The sequence below is a fragment of the Diorhabda carinulata genome, chromosome 5 (assembly GCF_026250575.1).
Source record: "Diorhabda carinulata isolate Delta chromosome 5, icDioCari1.1, whole genome shotgun sequence".
NCBI classification, from domain to species: domain Eukaryota; kingdom Metazoa; phylum Arthropoda; class Insecta; order Coleoptera; family Chrysomelidae; genus Diorhabda; species Diorhabda carinulata.
In genome coordinates this window covers 1,226,708-1,234,566 of record NC_079464.1, presented here as the reverse complement: position 1 = coordinate 1,234,566, position 7,859 = coordinate 1,226,708, and the positions used below count along the sequence as shown (strand labels likewise).

General features: G+C 33.9%; 2 non-coding genes across 2 annotated transcripts; both read right to left on the bottom strand.

Annotated features, from left to right (window-relative positions):
- Positions 1-3,388: 3,388 nt before the first annotated feature.
- Positions 3,389-3,507, bottom strand: LOC130894667 (5S ribosomal RNA). Its single transcript, XR_009059363.1, has one exon. It is a non-coding gene; the product is annotated as a 5S ribosomal RNA (ribosomal RNA).
- A 326-nt stretch (positions 3,508-3,833) lies between these two features.
- On the bottom strand, positions 3,834-3,952 carry LOC130894664 (5S ribosomal RNA). Its single transcript, XR_009059360.1, has one exon. It is a non-coding gene; the product is annotated as a 5S ribosomal RNA (ribosomal RNA).
- Between the last annotated feature and the right edge of the window lie 3,907 nt (positions 3,953-7,859).

Sequence of the window (7,859 nt, the reverse complement as noted above, 5' to 3'; positions counted from 1 at the left end):
CAGACTTGCAAAGGACCAAAATTGCATAATAAATGTATTTAGATATTGACTTATCACTTAGATTTTAATTTATAAACTGCTAGAATAACAAGTACTTTGTTAAAAGTGAATTATACATTTTGCACATTATATGTATAACGAAATTACTATTATATTTTGTTATTTCCTTATATTACATCCTAAATCATGTTAACATTCCCTGTAATAAACTTACAAAAAAGACCCTAGACCCTGGTTCAAATGGGTAAACCTTATTACTTCTTTACTTAAGTATTAAATATTAAATAATGGGTTTACTAACCTCATTTATGTTTCCTTCTTCGGTTTCATCGAATGTGTTTTTGGAAATCCTTGCTGGTTCGACGTCATTCAAGAAATGGAGATGTTCGAAATACCACAGATTTGGTTTATAAACTTCATCACTACCTGTTCCGGATTTCAGGGAGTTGTTTATTTTGTTTTGTTCCCTTTTATATACTGTTCTAAATGAGTTGATTTTTTTGACAACTGTAGATCTGTCTGCTTTTGGGTCGATCTCTTGATATTTTTTCACAAACTCGGCGTAGGCTAAGTCCTTCTTGTTTCTGTCAGAATAATCCTTGCTTTTGGTTTGCCACAAGCATGTAGAGTTTCGGTACAATTCAATGAACTCTAACAGGAACTCCCGAGAGGCTTGACGTAGGTCCGACATTTCACCGAAGCAAACTTATAATAAAAACTGATTAACAACAAAAACTTTCACTCAAAACCAGAAAATACAAAATTTACTACACTGTCTAGATGGCTTCACAACGGCAGAACTGAGGTACTTCGCTCCAAAAATAGAACTGAGGTGACCGATTTGACGGAGTCACCGTTTACACGTTCCGACTTGTCGATGAAGCCCTCCGACTTGTCGTGGCAAACCCGAGAAGTTTGTGGAAATTTGCACCAACATTCCAACCTGGCTCCAACTCAGACAAGTCGTAACGACTTGCGGTTTACACACACCGACTTGCATGCAACGACTTATCGTTCAGACAAGTTGTTACGATTTATCGTAACGTGTAAACCCACCTTATGATATCTATTGTACTTGGAGTACTGCCGTTGAAAGGAAAATGTGTTGGTTGATCAGTATAATAAATGCAAAGACCATTGTCCTCTACCGATTCCTTAAGAGTATTACCATTCCTATTCGCTCCCGAACTGTTCCATTCTTGATGTCGTGCGTTCAGATCTCCCATTATTAAAACTTTATTTGATATTGAACAGAGATTAAAAATATCAAGATTTTTTAATCTGTTCAATGGTTTGTTATAAGCTACTACTAAATGTAAATTATTTTTGAGTTTAATGATTAAATGTTCAATACTACTATTTACACTATCTACAAGAAGATGAGATATATCATTTTTGACGATAATAGCCCCCTCTCTGGTTACCGCGAGCGTTGTCAGGTCTATCTTTGCGATATATACAGTATCCCCTGATTTTAAGATTATGGCATGGTTTTAGCTGTGTTTCTGATAACAAGACTATGTCCAAAGAATATTTATGAAGAAAATTTATGAATAATGGATATTTATTGTTTATGCCATTTATGTTGTAAAAACAGATTTTTAGTTTCTTAGACATCGCAATTGCAAAACAACCTAAAAATTATACTTGTCTATGCCAGCCATAAAGGCCATGTAAGCGTTAAATTTTGATTCGTTATCACTGGCATTTACAAGCAATGAATTCAAATCTCTTGCCGCTCTTAACATTTCGTTGAGGTTGATGAATGAATTTAATTTTTTGAATTCGTTATTTATTTCATGGAAGGTTTCCGTCTTCTTCTCGGGCTTGGGGTGTTATGTTGTTGTTTGTGATGGCTCATTACTCGAATTGTTACCACGTGGTTACGGCGGAAAATCTCTCTTACTGTTCCAAACGTTAACGATGGGCGCTGGTGCTGGAACGAAGTTCTTCTTCGGCTCTTTGTTTTGGGGTTTTCTCGATTGGATTATCTCGAATCGTTTAATGTAGACCGGGCATTTCCTATAATTGGCTGGATGATCTCCCTGACAGTTGGAGCATTTCGCCGGTGTGTCTCTTGATTTTGTACAGGTACTGGTCAAATGATCTCCAGCACATTTCAAACATTTGGGTCGTCGTCCGCAGTTTGTCGTTGCATGACCCCAATGTTGACATTTGTGACATTGGGTCATCGTACTATTGCTTTTTCTGAGCTCCCAAGTCACTCTGGTTTGTAGTACGTATTTTATATTTTGGTTTAAATATTTTAAAGTAATTGTTGGAGTTGTGGTTATTAAAAATAGGGGTCTCACTTTTGTGTTCATTCGGTATATATTTTTGACACTGATTTCGCATTTATTTTCCAGGTCTTCTTTGATTTCTGATAAGGAGGGTTCTCCATCCATGCCTCGTAGAACGAATGCGTGAGTTTTCTGTTCTGGCAATGAGTATGTATGGTGATCAATTTCACCTTCAACCAATTTTCCCCTAAATTTCTTGAATTCTTCTTCATCTTTGATGAACAATAATGTCGAATTATTAGTATATTTGAGATACAACTCACTCTTTATTGTGCATTTCAGCTCATTAATAAAATTAGTGTGTTCTTCTATTTTTGCGTGGAAAATTATAGGAGGTGGAGAGTTCTTTGTTTTCTTACCTCCTGTGGATTTTGTCGAAGTTGTCGTTTTGACTTGGTTGTTCACCGTATTTTCCATAGGTTGTTGATTTTCTTCATCTTCTGTTGATTCGAGCGATGGATATTTGTTTCCTGTTGTAATTTTATTTTGCGAAAGGTTTTGTTTCAACAATTTGGATAATGACGCGAACTTCTTAGGGATTGTAAAATCTCCATTTTCGACATTTTGCTCATTTTCAATTTGAATAGCGTCCATGTATTCAACGTCAGTATTTGTTATGACTGGACACGTTCTTTTTTTGTCTTGGGAATTATCTTTTGGCATTATCGTTGGTTTTTCGGTGTGTATAATAGCTTGTGTGCTGTGAATTATATTGTTATCGCTGGACGAGAACCGGTATATTCAGTGTGGTATGGCCGTTGCCGATAATCAATTTAGTTTCAATCTTTATAAGGGAACTGCACATTCAACGAAATCTTCGATATTTAAGTTTATTTAAAATCTGTTAGAAATTCTACGTCCGAAAACAATCGAAATGTAATCTTAATAAGTAAGTATAGATACACAACAAGAGATTTTGAGTACACTTTGTGTTGATGAATGACATTGTTTTTTTAAAATTCTAGCGAAGAATAAAAATTACATAGTTGCATATCGGGTGTAATGAATTTACTTCAAAAGAATGAGAGATAACTGAAAACATTGTTTTATCAAATGATAACTACAAGTATTAAGTAGAAAAAAAAACAAGGCAACAGCATGCGGTGTTCCCAAGCGGTCACCCATCCAAGTACTAACCGCACCTGACACTGCTTGACTGCGGTGATCGGACGAGAACCGGTATATTCAGTGTGGTATGGCCGTTGCCGTAAATCAATCTAGTTTCAATCTTTATAAGGGAACTGCACATTCAACGAAATCTTCAATATTTAAGTTTATTTAAAATCTGATAGAAATTCTACGTCCGAAAACAATCGAAATGTAATCTTAATAAGTAATTATAGATATACACCAACAGATTTTGAGTACACTTAGTGTTGATGAGTGACATTGTTTTTTTAAAATTCTAGCGAAGAATCAAAATTACATAGTTGCATATCGGAAGTAATGAATTTACTTCAAAATAATGAGAAATAACTGAAAACATTGTTTTATCAAATGATAATTACAAGTATTAAGTAGAAAAAAAAAACAAGGCAACAGCATGCGGTGTTCCCAAGTGGTCACCCATCCAAGTACTAACCGCACCCGACACTGCTTGACTGCGGTGATCGGACGAGAACCGGTATATTCAGTGTGGTATGGCCGTTGCCGTAAATCAATCTAGTTTCAATCTTTATAAGGGAACTGCACATTCAACGAAATCTTCAATATTTAAGTTTATTTAAAATCTGATAGAAATTCTACGTCCGAAAACAATCGAAATGTAATCTTAATAAGTAATTATAGATATACACCAACAGATTTTGAGTACACTTAGTGTTGATGAGTGACATTGTTTTTTTAAAATTCTAGCGAAGAATCAAAATTACATAGTTGCATATCGGAAGTAATGAATTTACTTCAAAATAATGAGAAATAACTGAAAACATTGTTTTATCAAATGATAATTACAAGTATTAAGTAGAAAAAAAAAACAAGGCAACAGCATGCGGTGTTCCCAAGCGGTCACCCATCCAAGTACTAACCGCACCCGACACTGCTTGACTGCGGTGATCGGACGAGAACCAAATACCAAAAACTTTATTTACAAAATTAAATATGTACAGTACATGAAATAACAAATGAAAATATACAGTAATAAACAATGTTAAGTCTTCTCTCACGTTTCAGCATGTGCCTTCTCTTCATGAAGAGGTCTCACGCGCTTAGGCTGGTGTAAGCCGCACTATTTACCATCTGTTATTTATCTTGATTGATTTGATTTGATATTTCCATCTACTCCTTGACATTTCCTATTGTCATTATCAAATGTTTATGATTTGTTTGAAAATAACGGTAATGAGTTGATTTTAGAATTTTCAGGTAGCTCTACAATTACGATTAGTGTCCTTGAAAAATTATACAAAAAACAAGGTTATTTATATGATTATGTTTACTGTGTTCCTATCTTTATTCTAGAAATAAAGGTAGTTTATCATGAAGTAGACCATGTTTCAGATTGGGGTTATCTCTGGCTCTTTTCTCCGTCACATTTTGTACTAATGGTGACGTCAATTTATCTTTGTAAAATTTATTTGAATTCTGAACAATAAAGTTTTGGATCGCCTCGATATTCGCTTCCTCGTGGAGATCAGCGATTCTACTATAGCGTCCTTTTCCTAGTGCAAGTCTTAAACATTTGTTTTGGATCCGTTGAAGCTTGATGAATAGTGTATCTGGAGCTGAACAAAATACTTGGTAACCGTATGTTAAGATTGGTCTGATTGCTTGTTTATACAAAAGTAGTTTGTTCTCTATACTCAGGCAACTGTCTTTATTTAATAGTGGATATAATTTTCTTATTGCGTTATTAGCTTTATTTACGAGGTTGTTAATATGTGTATGATAATTTAATCTTTCATCTATATGAAAACCTAAGTATGTTATAGATGCGTAATAGTATTATTTTCAATTTTCAATTTTGATCTTATTTTGTTATTCGTATGTTTTCTAGTTAGAATGATTTGTTCGGTTTTTTGGGGATTTAATTTAAGTTTATTTTCATTCAAATATGGTACTACTACTCTATTCCTATGAATATCGATTTTTCTATTTGCAATTTCCGCAATGAATGATCCCTTATACAAACAAGTATCGTCTGCATATAAGGCTGTTTGTATGATATCATTCATTGGAAAGTCATGTGTCATAATAGTATACAAGTGAGGGGATAAGGAGGAGCCCTGCGGCACCCCTGCTTCTGTTTTGAACGGACCGTTTATTGTGTTGTTCATTTTAACATGAAAATTCCTATCTTTGAGATATGAGTAAATTAGTTTCACGATTTCAATGGGGTAACCAGCAGACATCATTTTGTACGTAAGTCCCTCTATCCAGACGGTATCGAATGCCTTTTCCATATCTAATGCTACTACTACTGTGTTCATTTTATTCCTGAAATTTTCTTTTGCGTAATGAGCTAGTCGAATTATTTGAGCTATGGTGGAGTGACCTTTCCTAAATCCGAACTGTTCGTTAGGAATTAATTTCAACTTATTTTCGATGTTTAGTATTCGATGTAGTATTATTTTATCTATAATTTTAGCAAGAATATTGATTAACGATATAGGGCGGTAGCTATCTAAAGATTTCGGGTTTTTGCCAGGTTTCGGTATTGGTACTATAATTGAATTTTTTAAAGTTTGTGGATAGTGTTGAAATTTTAATATTGCGTTTACTATGTAAGTTATTTGAACCAAAGCTTTAAATGGTAAATTTTTATAAAGAATTGTGTCCAGCTGGTCAGGACCCGGTGCTTTATTGTTGGGTAATCTGTTTATAGTTTGTTTAATTTCTCTAGGAGACGAAATGTACCTAGATAAATCTTTTTTACTAATTTCTATATTGGTATTTACCATTTGGGAAATTCCCTTTTCTATTGTTCGTTCGTATTCGGTGATAGTTTTATGGTTTATTTTAAAGATTTTTTCATAATGCCTACCTAGGAGCGTACCTTTCTCGGAATCGTCTAAATATACCTCTCCCTTGTGTTCGAATGCAGGTATAGGTTTAAATGTTCTTTTTAGTCTTTTTGTAATTTTCCAAAGTGAGTTATCGGCGGCATTAAGTTGTTTTAATAAATCTGTCCATTTTTTATTGCGAAATTCTCTGATTTTTTCATTTATTTCTTTTCCCAAATCTAGCAGTTTGTCTTTGTCAGTCGTTAGCCTATATTTTTGCTATGATTTTCCTTATTTATTTTTAACTTTTATCATGTTTAGAATATCGTTAGGTAGTTTATCGTTTTCACAATTTACTTTAATTAATTTTGTAGTTTTGTTCCTAGCTTCTTTCATGAAATTTTCTAAAAGTACTATTTCCCTATCTATATCACTTGAGCAATTAATGTTTGAATTGATTTGAACAGTTTTATTGATATGAAAACGGTATTTGAACCAATCTGTTGAAGTATAGTCGTGTATAAGTCGCTTTCCAGAAGGATTTTTGCGACTTTCGCAGGCAGGTATTTCGAAGTATACAGGATCGTGATCAGATGTTAGCTCTTGAAGTGTCCTTAAATTTTCGATTTCGGTAAAATTTTTAGAGATTATGATATCTATTGTACTTGGAGTACTGCCGTTGAAAGGAAAATGTGTTGGTTGATCAGTATAATAAATGCAAAGACCATTGTCCTCTACCGATTCCTTCAATGGATGGAAATCGACGATATCTGACAAAGTTAGATGCAAGCTCACTCAAATATATGAGAAATGTTGAAATTCGACTTCAAATTAGGAAGACTTTGAAAATTTTCAATCAACACAAAGTGACAATCGACCTCAATGGGCTTCAATGGATGTTAATCGAATATATCTGACAAAGTTAGATGTAAACTCACTCGAATATATAAGAAATGTTGAAATTCGACTTCAAATTAGGAAGATAGACTTTGAAAATTTTCAATCAACACAAAGTGACAATCGACCTCAAAGGGCTTCAATGGATGTAAATCGACGAAATCTGACAAAGTTAGATGCAACTCACTCAAATATATGAGAAATGTTGAAATTCGACTTCAAATTAGGAAGAAAGACTTTGAAAATCTTCAATCAACACAAAGTGACAATCGACCTCAATGGACTTCAATGGATGTTAATCGACGATATCTGACAAAGTTAGATGCAAGCTCACTTAAATATATAAGAAATGTTGAAAATCGACTTCAAATTAGGAAGAAAGTTTTTGAACATCTTCAATCAACACAAAGTGACAATCGACCTCAATGGGCTTCAACGGATGTAAATCGACGATATCTGACAAAGTTAGATGCAAGCTCACTCAAATATATAAGAAATGTTGAAATTCGACTTCAAATTAGGAAGAAAGACTTTGAACATCTTCAATCAACACAAAATGACAATCGACCTCAAAGGGCTTCAATGGATGTTAATCGACGATATCTGACAAAGTTAGATGCAACTCACTCAAATATATGAGACATGTTGAAATTCGACTTCAAATTAGGAAGAAAGACTTTGAAAATCTTCAATCAACACAAAGTGACAATCGACCTCAAAG